Raw genomic sequence first — 14,203 nt, 5'->3', positions numbered from 1 at the left:
GAGAGAGAGAGAGAGAGAGAGAGACTTGAGGAGAAAAGAGAGGGATGAGAAGGATGCTCCCGATATGTTCCCTCCAAAGGAAGAGCGCTAAAGGTTGTAAGAGATTCCTATCAGAGGTGCTGGGCACATCTGTACCTCACTATCACAGAGCTCCCATTCTCTTCACCTGTCATCACCGTGCATCCACAGATAATGCACATCCACATTCATTCATCTCCACAGAAGATATGCATCTCAGCTGCTGCAGTCTTCGGATACATGAAGCCCTCTGTCATTTTTGCATGGAAGATTGCGTGAGACGTGGAAGGAGGCTGGTTTAAAGACCAGACGATGAGGCGTCCTGCCCCAGGAATTCACACATGCCTGTACTACACTGATCAGCTTGAGAGGGTCAGGGATGGCACGTGCTTGTTCACACACACACACACACACACACACACACACACACACATGGAAACTCTGTGTACTCTACTACAATTTTTAATATGTCTACATTTCTTACTATATTACACTGCAGTTACTCATCTATAATCTTAGGTGAGTAATAAAGACATCAGCCTATTCATATAGGCTACTTTACATATTCTTGGTTACTACAGGATGCATTTCTTTCTGAGAGTGGTACTCAAACTAAGTGGTACTTAGTATGGCTGCAGGGAGTCACAGCTGTGTACGTGAATATGTGCCCCTTCCAATGTTTTGAGGAGTTCTGTAATGTATGTGTACTAGCGAAAGGACAGGAAATGTGACCAATGAATGACTCACTACAGGGGCGGGCTTTTAGCAGCCCGAACTCCTGAGCTTTCTGAAGAAGCGTTAATAAAATGCCACTGTCTCTGTACATGCTACCTTAGCCAGCTAACTTCGAAAGGCAACTACAGATCAGACCTTGTGGTGTATGTATATGAAAAGCCCTTTTCAAAGCTACTCTTTAATGAAAATCTCACAATTATCCAACAAGCTTGGCCAACTCCATCTATAAATCATAACCAGAAAGAAAGTTATGTATGTATGTTTTTGTAAGACAAATGATGAGAGGTGTGCCTAGCTAATGACTAGCCTACAGCGCCACTTTTATTATAATTATATATTTTTTTGTGCTTTATATATATAGCTTTCCACAGCTGATCAAAAGAACTTTTTTTCTGGTAACCTTTTATACTTTTATACACTACAATTTTATAACATATATAATAATACAGAAATCCCCCACTCACCCTCCTCTGGGCAGTTCCCTCAAGCTCGCTACCAAGTTCTCTACCAGAGGTCTAAGAGCTTGAGGCTCCCATGTAGTACCTTAGCTGTTCCCAGGACTGCACTCTTCTGGACTGAGATCTCGGATGTTGTTCCTGGGATCTGCTGGAGTCACTCTCCCAGTTTGGCGGTCACTGCCCCTGGTGCTCCGATTACCACAGGAAGCACAGTTGCCTTCAGCTTCCACATCTTCTTCAGCTCTTCTCTCATCCCTTGGTGTTTCTCAAGCTTTTCATGTTCCATGTTCTTGATGTCACTATCTTGGGATTACTACATCTATCACTACAGCCATCTTCTGCTGTTTATCCACCACTGGCATTCCATTACCATTATAATATGTGTGTGTGTGTGTGCGTGCATGCGTGCGTGCGCGTGTGCGTGCGTGCGTGTGTGTGTGTGTGTGTGTGTGTGTGCGTGCGTGCGTGTGCGTGTGTGTTAGAGTGAGACTCAGTCAAGGAAGAGCAAGGAATCACAACCATCACACCACCTCCAAAGTCCAAATCTGCAGCCTGCCATGCCAGGTTTTCCCTCCGCCCCGCCTAAACCGCAGGGCATGGCAGGGAGGTGCGTTAATCAACTTTTACACAAGAAGTCTCACTTCCACCTTGAGCTTCCTTGCTCTACCTCATCTGGGGATACAAGGCAGGATGTCTCTCCCCTTCAGTGGAACCCGAAAACAAAGCAGCGCTAACAGGTCTGATGAATGCCATCCTGTCAGAGAGGCCAACTGTTCCAGCTCCTTCTGGGGGCGTGCTGGTTTTTATTAATGCTTCAGAATGTGACCAATTAATTTCTGTAAATGCACCCCCTCCACAGTTTTCCTGAAACCTTCTCCGTTTAGAGCTGAGTGGAGGGTGGTGTAGGGCGCAGGCAGTGAGGCTGAGTAGATGGCCAAACGACAAAGACAGACAAACACACAGGCAGGAAGCCCATGGAGCAGGTGATTGCTTGAGAAAGTGACTACTACTAAACACACTATATAAAAGCTGGCTATATAATAGCCTTTCAATTCCTAACAAGCTCATGGTCCATCTGCACTTGTAAATCAGCCCACACATGACTACTTGCGCAGTGTCCATAATGAGCGTTGCTCAGACATGGCTTCATAGAAATGAGAACCTCTGTCCAATAAGTGCTTAAGACACAGCCGAGTGCAGAGTCGAAGTCACCCACGTCCGAGCCGGCTGTAAGGCCTCTTAATGGGGCCGTTACTCATTTATTAGCTGAGACAATCAGTGCGCATGTTGGATATACAGTGTATAATTAATGGGGGGGACGACGACTCTCCCCTCCCTACACGGTGCTGGACATGCGGCTACTCCCCCTGGGCTAATTAAACAGGGAGAGCTGGCAGTTCCTACCGTGGGGGGCCGTGTGGAAGGAAAGGGGGTGTGAGCACAGATTTGGGCTGTGACCCACGGAGACGAGACAGAAGGCTTTCAGCCCGGACATGCTGGACACGCAGAGGAATCGGAGACAAACATATCACCGCCAGACCGATACTCCAGCCTGCCCCTGCGTGTGGATTACAGAAAGCGGTGTACCGCAGCCAGACACAAACGATCTCCTTCATACCACAGCTCTGAGCTGACCTTTCACTATCAGGAGCCTGCCAAAGCAAAGCGAGCGCATCGTTTATCTGCGCACTGACGTGAAGTGTCTAAACACCGACCCCTTCTTCCCTGAAAAGCCAGAACACACCAGGCTGGAATTAACCACACACAACACGCAAAGGGGTGAATCACAAGTGAACGTGCAAAACATTAGGCCTCGCTGTTGGAATTTGCACATTAGTGATGATTGGCCCTTAATGGCATTATTAATTAAAACAGCATTCACGATACTAATTGTGGTTCGTTGTCAAGACCAGGCGTTTGTGAGGGCCTAATGCATAATAAGTGACACTGCTTTGATTTCAAGGATCCATTGCTGAGGACAATCGTCTGATGTCATGATTATGAATGCCAGTGCAGTCAAGCAGTGTGATTGCATTTCAGACACCAAAGACCACTTTAATGCTGTTATGACCTTCTTAGATAGAATTCAGTATTGGGTGGGAGGGGACATGCAGTGGTTTCCGTGCCTGAATGCATACGTTACTAAGATCACTGATCAACAAAAAGCATAAAGAACGCAGAGCCGTGAGCTGAATTACAAAAGGATCTCACTGCATATAAGACCTGTGGAGCTTCCACGTATTATAAGAGACGTTTTGCAACGGATGTTCATGTAAAACACCGGGTTGGCGAGTTGAAAAAAAAAACAAAACAAAACAAAAAAAAACAAGCTCACCTTTTATTTCCCCAATTAGAACATGCCATCACCACACTCCAGTGCTTTATACTAGCACGTGGAGCTACAGTTTGGAGGGTGATCTAATTACACTGTGTGGTGCTCATATGACTTACTGACAAGCCTTTACAAACTAGAGGCACTAATTGCCCTTCATTAACGTGCCTCTCATTGGTCTCCAGGGAGGAGAAAGGTAGGAGGGTGCTGCCTTCCTCTGACATGTTCTGGTCAAAACAAGGAAGGTCAAGGAAAATCACGCCCAATTAATGGGCAAGTTCAAAGGACCATGAGATACAGTTGGCACCAAAAATAATTATATGTTTAATTAAAAGGAGATAAAAGGGAGGGAGGCAGGGCTCATATTAACACAAATAGTCTTGCAGCGAGGACAACAAAAGGTCTCTGCCTGCTGAATTACAACGCACGGCAACGAAATGTGAAACGCTTCTGCTTTTTGGTAAGGCTGCTTACCTAGCTTCATAACCTGAGCGTCTACTACTGCAGTTCAAGAACGCACACTGATCTCAGATCGTTTCTTAAAAAGGCGACGTCCACACAAATCGGCTGAAACTCTGACAGCAGCTGGCGTGCGCTGTGCTACGACCACAGCCCGATGGCCTGGGATCCTCTGCTCGAGCTCTGCGATTAGCATCAAAAGCAGAACGGCCCACAGGGACGCCCTTTCAGTCGAATCATTTTATCATGCTTCAGCCTCTGCCAAGCTGAACAGACCATTTAAAGATCAGATCTATAGACCATTTTCATGTAGCTGTTTTGGTTAAGTGTGATCATTCATTACGATGGTGATGGTGAATTATTATAATTAGATCACCATTTACTGACAAAAGGAAAGGAGATTTGGTGACAGCCCATCTGAGAGACAGTTTCAGGAAATCGGGTGTCGTTGTTTCAATGCTTAATTAGGAATCTGACCGCTGAAATAAAAAATTCTTCAGGCCTTAATTTTTCTGTTTTCTGTGACCCATTTAATATCTCTAGCAGAAGATTTCAGGGCTTATTGCTTATGGGAAACTGAGTGGGTCAAAATGCAGAGTGGTTTGTCAAAGAGACATATACTGTACAATGCTTTGGAACTGGTTTGACTGCATTTCGAGAGTTTGAGTTCACTGGTTTGAGTGCATTTCCCCATATGCTTTTTCTCTCCTTGTTTCTTCATGTTTTGTTTGCAGCTCCGTTATCCAGGGTTTCCTCCCACGCCCCTGACAAGATCCAAATGTGCCCATTGCTGTGCAGTGTACACAGTATTGGGTCATGAGCACTTAAATAAGATCTCTTGCTTACCCTTTGGAACTCCAAGTAAGGCAGTGCCTAATCCTGCCATACAATCTACAGCCTATTGACTGTTGCTGCTAATGAGATTGCATGCTGGTTTACAGGGAGCAATCACCAAAACTATTAGATCATGGACTAAAATAATCTCTGCACTCGGATTTAATGAAATACCCAGTGCACCCTGTTTGTTTTAAAAACCAATTAAAGCTGTTACAAAAAAGATTTGGGTGGGAAAACCTGGTCCCAGAGTCTTTTTGTGGAAGATTAAAGCTCAGACAGGGATGAATTTAAGAAGCTGGTAATTACAGAGAGGATGGGGTGTGTGTGTGTGTGATGGGGGGTTACTGGGTTGCCTTTAGGCCTAACAATGAACATAAAGACCAATTCTTTCAGACAGAGGAAGGTCACTTTGGAAGGAGTAAGAACACTGTTCTCAAATGCATACTATATATTTATACCACTTGTTCCAAATGTAAACACAGTTGCTAATGTGATCGAATGCTCTTTGATATGGACAAAGGGTCATACGAGGGGTACAGACACCAGGCTCCTTGGAAGGAGCCATTTGAGTATGTGGCGCAAGGTCAGAACCTCCCACATAACCCATAACACAAACACATTTTTACATCCTGTCACTTGTCCTAAGTCCCTAATCACCACTTATCAGAGATAGCTAACAGCCACAAGCCTGCAAGAACACATTTTTCCACTTTCTGTCCCCACTACATTTATTATACAGGATGACAGTTAATTACAGAGGGGAACCAGTTACAACCCCACCTGTTAAGTCTTAATGTGGCAAACAAAATGGAAAAGTAATTTTGAGTCATGGAGCAGAGTTTGTCTGCAGAGATTCTTTATCAAACAACAAAATGTTAATTATTTAACACTGTTGCCTGTGATGTGCAAATGGAAAAAATGCATTATCATATGCTTACAAAATCAAACATTTCCACCATTTCTGCGTGTGACTATTTCTGCAAGTGTGTGCCTATTTCTGCAAGTGTGTGCCTAAATCTGTGTGTGTGTGTGTGTGTGTGTGTGTGTGTGTGTGTGTGTGTGTGTGTGTGTGTTCTGTTATCAGCGTTCTAAGAAAATGTAACCATTGCAATGTAAGAGTACATTGCTCTTGATATTTTTTTCACCCCCTGTGTGACCTGATGGCGTGTCTCCCTTAACACACCGAAGCAGCATGCCAGTGACCCATGATGTCTGCCTATTTGTGTATCAGTCACGACAAAGCTGTCTGTGGGGGGTGTGCAGAGGAAATAATGTTTCCCAGACCTCAATTTTCTCTTCACATCACACTCACATGACAGCTGTAAAAAAATGTCTCAAGTGGAATTTCCAATCTAACATTAGTCACGCTAGCCCTTTTGTGCTTCATTTCTTGAAAGTAATGCAGGTGTAACACAAACATAACTACCTGGTACAGAGAGTAATACTGTAATATGTCTCATTACTTTGTACTGAAAAGGAATTAATATTACCTGCTTCACATATCCAAGTCAGAAAAGAGGAGGAACAAATCGCACTAAAAAAAAAAAGATCCAGAATTCCTTTCTTTTTCTTATGCCTCTGGAGTGTTACGATGAAAATTTCATTGCTGGCTGTAGATATACAGAAAATAAAGTCTTGTGCAAGGACATGTGACCTGCAGTACTCTGGAAGCAAGGCAGGCGACTTACAAATTCAATCAATGGCGTGTTTCAACTCAGCGGGGCCGTCTGGAGGGAGGCGTTCATGCTGATTCCGGGGCCAGTCTCTCGTGATCCGGTTACGCACCGAGAGGAGAGGCCTGAGTGTGAGTCCTCACCTGTCATGTCTCATTCAGGAGACTCATTCACGTGTGTGCGCCTTGCCGCCACTTCAAAGTACCGCAGAGCACTGTGGTGAGATGACATGAGCTCTACAACGCTGTGTTTCTCGATTTCAGCCACCACCGCTTATGGGACAGATAATGCGCAGAAATGACCACATCGCTTATTAGTGGGTGCGTGTGGCGAAAAATATTTTGTCTGTGGAATCAAAACCATTTTTTGTGTATATTTTTCTAAATGTAAACATGAATTGAATTACATTTATAGCCAGCAAATACTTTTAAATACATTTACAAACAAAATACTATAAATGACACAACAGATAAACTGGGGTACAGATAAAATATCAACATGTTATATTATGCATGACTATGCTAATGAACAATCATTTTCATCACGATATTAGTGCATAATCCAAATTACCAGCTAAGAGATACCTCCTTGTTTCTAAAACCAGTATCTCACAATGTAATATTACTTCTTTATTCATAAAAGCCACAAATGGAAACTGAAAGATTTGAAAAAATGAATTACAGTATTCTACCCCCTGGGTCATTTGTGATTTTTTCTTCCATGTTCCAGGGTATAGATGGTAGTTATAAGATTACTGGGATGATCTTTATTACATATGAGACAGAACAGGGGATTAATAAGGAAGTTCTTTCTTGGGGGCATTTGATTTGACGGAAATGTGCAGGAATTGTGAAGCGTAGTTTACACCAGACGTGATTCTGTGTCTAATCCATCCTACGTCTGGCATGCCACAGTTTCAATGGTGCACTGAAGCATCTTCATCACTTATCTGCATTTTGAGGTAAATATAAATGTAAAATGTTTGCAATCAAATAATCAAAGACAAAACAGCAAGCTCCTTCAGACCAACACTGTAGACGTTAAAATGGAACATTAGCCAAAGGAGTCATACTTAACACATTTAGTCAGCAATAATATTGCTGATTAGTCAATATATCCCTAAGCGAACATCACTTCTTCTGCTCTAAAGCTCTTTCAACAGGAACATGTGAGCAAGCAGAGAGAAGACAAGGCCTGATGTGTGGGAACTGTCCAGTGCTGAAATCAGATGCAGTTACAGTGCCTTCATTCAACCTGCTGCAGCTGATGTTACAGCTTTTCATAACTTCCAACTAGTGTTGCCTATGACGTCACACTGCTGCAGCCCTTCTATTCAATCCTACAGCAGGCATTCAAATCATTCTCCAGAGCCCCTCCCTCCAAGACACGCACGTCCAACCCAAGTCCTGCCTTCTACATAGAGGACATCTCTTAAGAGAAGTTTACCATAGTACACCTGGACTGTATTACTATTTCCATTTATTTACAAGTCGCAGAGACCTGGACAATCACAAAGATATTTTGGTTTAGCCAGTGTTATAGTAAATAAAAATAACTTACATCAGCTCTAAGCATTTCAGCTATCAGTGGGCAAGTTGGTAAGATACAGCTCAGGTCACTGTGCCTTTCTCAAAAGCATTCTCTAAACTTAGCACTGGTAATTATTTTTTAAAAAAAGCATAAAAAGGCAAAAAAAAACAAAAAATAAAAACAAAAACAACAGCATTTTCTGCATCAACCTTTAAGCCAAAATGGATGTCTCTGATGTACTGCACCCCACTATAGTGACCCTATTACAAATATAGCAAAAAGCACAGTAGGTGTCAAATGAAAATGCCGTTTTTAAATAATGAAGTCTCAGGTCTGTTCTTTGATAAATATTCACAGATTGAATAAAGAAGAATCCTGTCTGCTTTGTTGCAGAGTGCTGGAGGCCCCACTATAGCTAAATACATGCTGCTCTGGGTCACAAGGCACAATTCTTTGTTTGAGCGCGTACACACACACACACACACACACACACACACACACACACACACGCACACAATGAAAAGTCTCTGATTGCGAGAGACTGGATTATTTGAACTGCTTAGCAGTGTGCCAAACCATGGATTAAGTATGAGGCATGCATGGACAAACATAAGGTATTAGAATTAAATATTTATGAATCTCTCGATATATTTGTATATAACTGCTGCAAAAAAACAAACAAAAAAAAACTGCACATACTTCTAAAAGTATTTTATTTCAAAATAACATTTTCATCCAACCCGATGAAGATATGGCACACATGAAGAAGCAGGGCCATGCAGACACATCTCTGATTCAGTTAAAACCTTATCATGTGTAGGTCCAGATGTGTACAGACCCGGCTAGGTCATAACACTGCAATTCTGAAAAAAAAAAAAAAAAAAAAAAAAACTATTTTGGAAGCATTTAGAATAGTGTGCAGAGTGTGGACATTTCCTGTTGTCTTTTAAGGGTTTATTTTTTGCCTGTGAGTCTTTGGATTTGCACATTAACATTTTCTCAAAAAGCTGCTGTTTGCCTGGGAGCAACATGCATTAGCTATGTGAAGTCTGCTTTAGACCAACCGTTCACCAGGAACGTCTCCATTTTGTGCCTAGCTCAGACTTCCTGAGCAATTTTAGTCATTCGCACAGTACACTTGGTCCATTAAGCTCTGCGCATACTAATTTATGACAAGGACATTATCTCCTGGAATCCAGAGGCGCTGGGTTGTTTGGATGCTTTTCAAGTACAAATTCAATTCCACCTGTCAACATCCCCCTCCTTACAAGTGTTGATGCTATGCTTTGTGTGCAGCCAGGCAGAAACACATTATTGAAATACGAGAAAATCAATCAGGGCCCTACTAAAAACAGCACAATACCACACGGTGTGTGTAGGCCAAAGCAATTTCCCCCTCTCTTCTAATGACAACATAAGGGTGGTCTTTTGGCGTTTATTCATGTTGGAAAATCAGTTTGGTAAACAGCAAACATAAAATGGCCAAATGAGCTACAATGGCAAAAGGAAGTGAAAACTAAGCCAATGGCGATTTGAGGCCAATGTTTGCACACCGAAGCTGAACACAGCAGCACAGATCCTGACATTGCCAGGATTACTGCTGTGTTTTGTTCGGGGGAGGGGACGGCGGGGCTCTGGTGTCACTGCGAAGTTCAGCGGCGGGGGTTTTACAGACACATGTTTATTCAAGAGGTGTCAAAAAAACATGTACAATCAAACAAATAATGAATAATGCAGATGGCAATAGGTGTTTGATCTCACCAGTGTTTGAAAGGGAGGGGAAAGAGGAGGATAAAAAGAGGGAGAGAAAGAGAGAGAGACTGAGAAAAAAAAATGTACTTCTACTCTGGTGAAAGTAAAAGCGAGCAAATGCAGGACGAGCATGTATGTGACTGGGTGAGACGAGGATGAGCATGTATGTGACTGGGTGAGACGAGGATGAGCATGTATGTGACTGGGTGAGACGAGGATGAGCATGTATGTGACTGGGTGAGACGAGGATGTGCATGTATGTGACTGGGTGAGACGAGGATGAGCATGTATGTGACTGGGTGAGACGAGGATGAGCATGTATGTGACTGGGTGAGACGAGGATGGGGTGGGTGTGTGAGGCTGTAATCAGAGGCAGATAAAGACAGAGCAGTGAAAGAAGACTTGGGAACCAGCAACCAATTTGCTGTAAACAGCTGCTTGAAATATCCCCAGAGCTCCTCTAAACACAATGCTTTGCCACGCTCTATTTTAAAAGCTCTTCAGCAAATAACATGAAAACACACACACCACATAAACTCAGGCACGCGCACACACACACTCAGGTACACACGGAGCGTACAGAAGATTCTACATCATTCGCCTTTTCTTGTCAAATACCAAGACATGTTGCAAGGCGGATTTGCCAAGTGTTGTATGCTTCTTTTATCAGCTCTGGAGACTCCTGGGCTGGAGTCAGATAGAGTCGGATACAGAGACGAGACACGGCACAGACATCCTTGACAGAATGTCACCATGGATCAGGTCTGTCTCCTGCTCCCACTAGCGACTCTGCCACTGCAATGGGCCGAGGACTGACAGCACTCACCACCTGTGTCTAACTTCACATGACCATGATGACAGACACCACACAAATAGGATGTAATCCTCCTGGATAGCTACATGGGGCTCCCCGCTCCGTCAGTGGCAGACAAGGGCAGTTTTTAAAAACCTTTTAACTTGCAAGAAGTACAAGAGGCTTAATGAAGACAGGAAAGTAAACTTTTGCAGTAAGGCAATAAAACAGTTATTGAATATCAGTGTAAGCTAGTCAGAGGTTTGGTCCAGAATAACGTGAATCAAAACGGCACATTTTATGTATGACTCTACAAGGGTTTTCAGCATATAATAACAGAAGAAACCCAGATAAGGTAATGGGATAGACAGTGTGGAAAGTCAACTCACTGCATAAAGAGAATTAAAAAGGAATAGTAGAAAGGATGAGACCTAAATTGGCAGTCTTACACTAGACTGAATCTTACACTTTCAAAATAAATATTTTCCTAAGTGAAAGGAAACTGTTCAAGACTCAAATCTTGAAAAACAATAACATTTTATATCTAACACAGTGATAGCTCCTAAGCCATCAGTATGATCGAACCAGGTTGATCTCTGAAATTCGAACCCATATCTTAACGCTAGACAAGACGTACAATCTCCAGGTCGTCTTTGTCCTCCTTCAGATATTGTCTGTCCTTTCGTGGCTCATGTGTTCCTTAAACCAGCCTGGTCAGGAAACGCAGAGCTGAATATAATTTGTTGTTGGCACACCAGATGTGTGATAGTTAAATACATTAAAATCCCTCTCACCTTGTCTAGGAAACCGGCGCTTGACGTCTCAAAGTGCACAGGAACGCAACCTCTCTTCAGAGGAATGGCTGGCTCTATTTAGCGCAGGTGTTCCGTGCCGTGTTCACCGTAGCCGAGGTAAACCATCAAAACGCGCAAAAGCGCTGTAGCTTTTGAAAACGCGACGTCTTCTAGTGCTTTACAAACACGCCAAAGACGCACAGACTCTCTCTGGCTCTCCCCGCCCGGCGACCCGCTGGCGCAGTAGGAAGGAGAGAAGCACGAGAAGCGTCGCTCACTTTCCTCGGTCGCGAGGAGACGCGGAACAAAAGCGCGCGCGGAAGCACACCGCCTGCGGAGCCGCTCCCCCCCCCCCCCCCCCTCCAGCTGAGCGGTCCGGAATACAGCGTAGATGCTGCGAGCCCGTGGGCGTTTGAGACGGCCAGCGGTCTGGGGTTCTGGGGTTCTGCGGTGGGAGCTGGCAGGCAGACTTCATTTTACAGAGCAGAGTAATTACATTTTCCTTTTCTGACATTCTGTAGTGTATTTATTTTTGCCTAAAATTCTGGAGAACCTCTGCGACTAAATGAGTGTCATAGTGAGTCATACCTTTGCCACCGTGCGTTTAATGTATTTATTCTTTATGTATGAGCCAGGCATTTCGATTCAGTTATGCATTAAAATGCAAATAGCTGACGAAATCCAGGCAATGGGTCAGGGAGTTTGGTAACCCTCAATAAAGTTCAGCAACTAAATGAAAAGTGCTAACCCAGTGCAGTCTAAAAGATAATTCAAATGAAATATCAATTAATCAATATTTTTGTCTTGCTCAGTTAATTACAAATATTTTATCGATGTCGTTCATCATTTATTTTATTCATCAGTCTATTTGAATTGCTTATCTCGGTTAAAGATTGGATTCACGACACGTTGAGTAATTGTCAGCATTCATTTTGTGCTTAATGTCCATACGTAGGACAACATATTTAGAAGAATTATTTTAACACACGCAGATCCTCCCGAAGTGGCTCGGGCCGGCCTGCTTACAGCTTCACGACAGAATAATGATGTCTCTGGAGATTCCGCGTGCGTGTTCAGGGGGGCAGCGCAGTGGCCCACTGACACACATTTCATGACACACAAACGCCCACGCGCCCAACTCTGTCTCGATCACTCATTTATCAGGCTCGTCATAGTCGCACGCGCGCTTACAGCAGAAACGTAAGGGTTGAAATGGTTTCAAGCATATCATATTTAGACGTTTTCAACTCACTTGTATGTAGCCTAGTGAGTTTAACGAGAGCATCGTCCATAGTTCTGAAATTTTATTACAGTTTTATTACAATTTTATTACAGTTGTTGGGCGTGTAGGTGGCATAAGTAATATTTTCCACTAAAATGGCTATGCACAAAAATCCTTCCCACGATTAACAAAACAGGCATTCAGGCTGTTTATGATGTCATAATAGACATCACATTTACAAACACAGACTTCGTGTACAAGACTGCAACAAAACAAACAAAACAAACAAACAAAATGTGGAAACAAACAAAAGGCACCATATTAACTGAACTATCCATTATTGACAGAGTGATGTCAAAGTGAATGATTAAGTGTCGATGCCATTTCATAGCACCCCTCATAAAGAAACAATGGCAGACCCTTACTGAGTCCCCAGAGGAGGATTTCTGTTTTTGAGGTTTTCCCAGAACAAAACATTTCACAAATTTTTTCTCAACACTCATGACAGAACTCCAATCCCAATGATTTATGAACAGAAACAAAATGTCTCCCCAAGGAAACCTGCACCTTTTCAAAATTCAGAGAAGAGCAGATTGCTGGGATTCTAAAATAAGTTCAGTCTAGCAACAAAAGGTCTTCACTTTCATCTGAGGAACCAGGAGTATAGATTACTGCTGCAAATAACCCAGCAATTACACACCTCTAAAAGTGCACTCTTAAAATACAGATCACATTAGTGTAGATTCATAGTGCTGTGTACTGTAAGTTTAAAAGTGGTTGGAATATGAAATGAGTCATTTGCTCTGTTAAATATTCTACCACGTTATATTCTGAAAAATGGCCACTGCCTTTAAACAGTATTAAAACTGAAGCCAACACAGTAAGGACTGATGTTAGAATATGTATTTATGCCACTTTAGAATACGATATCTACTGTACTATGTGAATTATTCATCGAATAATTGAATCTATTGAACTTTTTGAATCTCATAGTAGGAATGGTGAACTCCCTGCTTTGAGTGCAATTCACACATAACCCTTTTAATCCATTGATTCTGGTTCTGTGGTGCAACCACACACCTCAGAGCTCTGCAGTGCTCTCCTTCCCTGCAGGCTTGCCCCCGGTACTGTGGGTCACAGGGGTTCTGGCACAAGGCCAACCTGCTCAGCGCTGTCCGCTGACCCAGAAACAACTGACACAAGCACTTAAAGGCAATCGCCCATCCACTCTTGGTCACACACCATTCTAGTGAAGGGGGGGTGGGGTTGAATTATGCAAAGAGAGAATAAGAGGCGTGGGGGCTGGGTGTGCATGAAGCTGAGGTAACGATGCCGCGGCCAGGTGTTCGGCAGCCGGGCTTTGTCAGAGTTGCGGAGGGACCATCGAGTGCGGGGAAAAGAGGAGAGTCAGCAGAGGATCTAAATGAGAGTGAAACAGAGCTGCTCAGGTGTGAGCCGGGCTGATCCATAATGGATGAGGAGTGAGGAAATCTGTCCAGTGGAAATGAGAAACATGCAGCAGCACGAGCCATATAGCATGTCTTATATTCTGACTTATTATGATAGAGATAACTAAATGGTCATCTTGAGAAGAGAATGT

General features: G+C 43.2%; 1 protein-coding gene across 3 annotated transcripts in view; it reads right to left on the bottom strand.

Moving 5' to 3' along the window:
- The window catches only part of ncanb (neurocan b), an 86,617-nt gene extending 74,972 nt beyond the window's left edge, over positions 1-11,645 (bottom strand). For all 3 annotated transcript variants that reach the window (XM_035523353.1, XM_035523351.1, XM_035523354.1), the window contains exon 1: positions 11,382-11,645. The gene's annotated coding sequence lies outside the window, so the exon portion shown is untranslated. The remainder of the gene's footprint in view (positions 1-11,381) is intronic.
- Positions 11,646-14,203: the final 2,558 nt, after the last annotated feature.

This window comes from Electrophorus electricus, chromosome 26 (genome assembly GCF_013358815.1).
Source record: "Electrophorus electricus isolate fEleEle1 chromosome 26, fEleEle1.pri, whole genome shotgun sequence".
Classification (NCBI taxonomy): Eukaryota; Metazoa; Chordata; class Actinopteri; order Gymnotiformes; family Gymnotidae; genus Electrophorus; species Electrophorus electricus.
The sequence above is the reverse complement of the archived record's forward strand: the minus strand, read 5'-3'. Positions and strand labels throughout refer to the sequence as shown.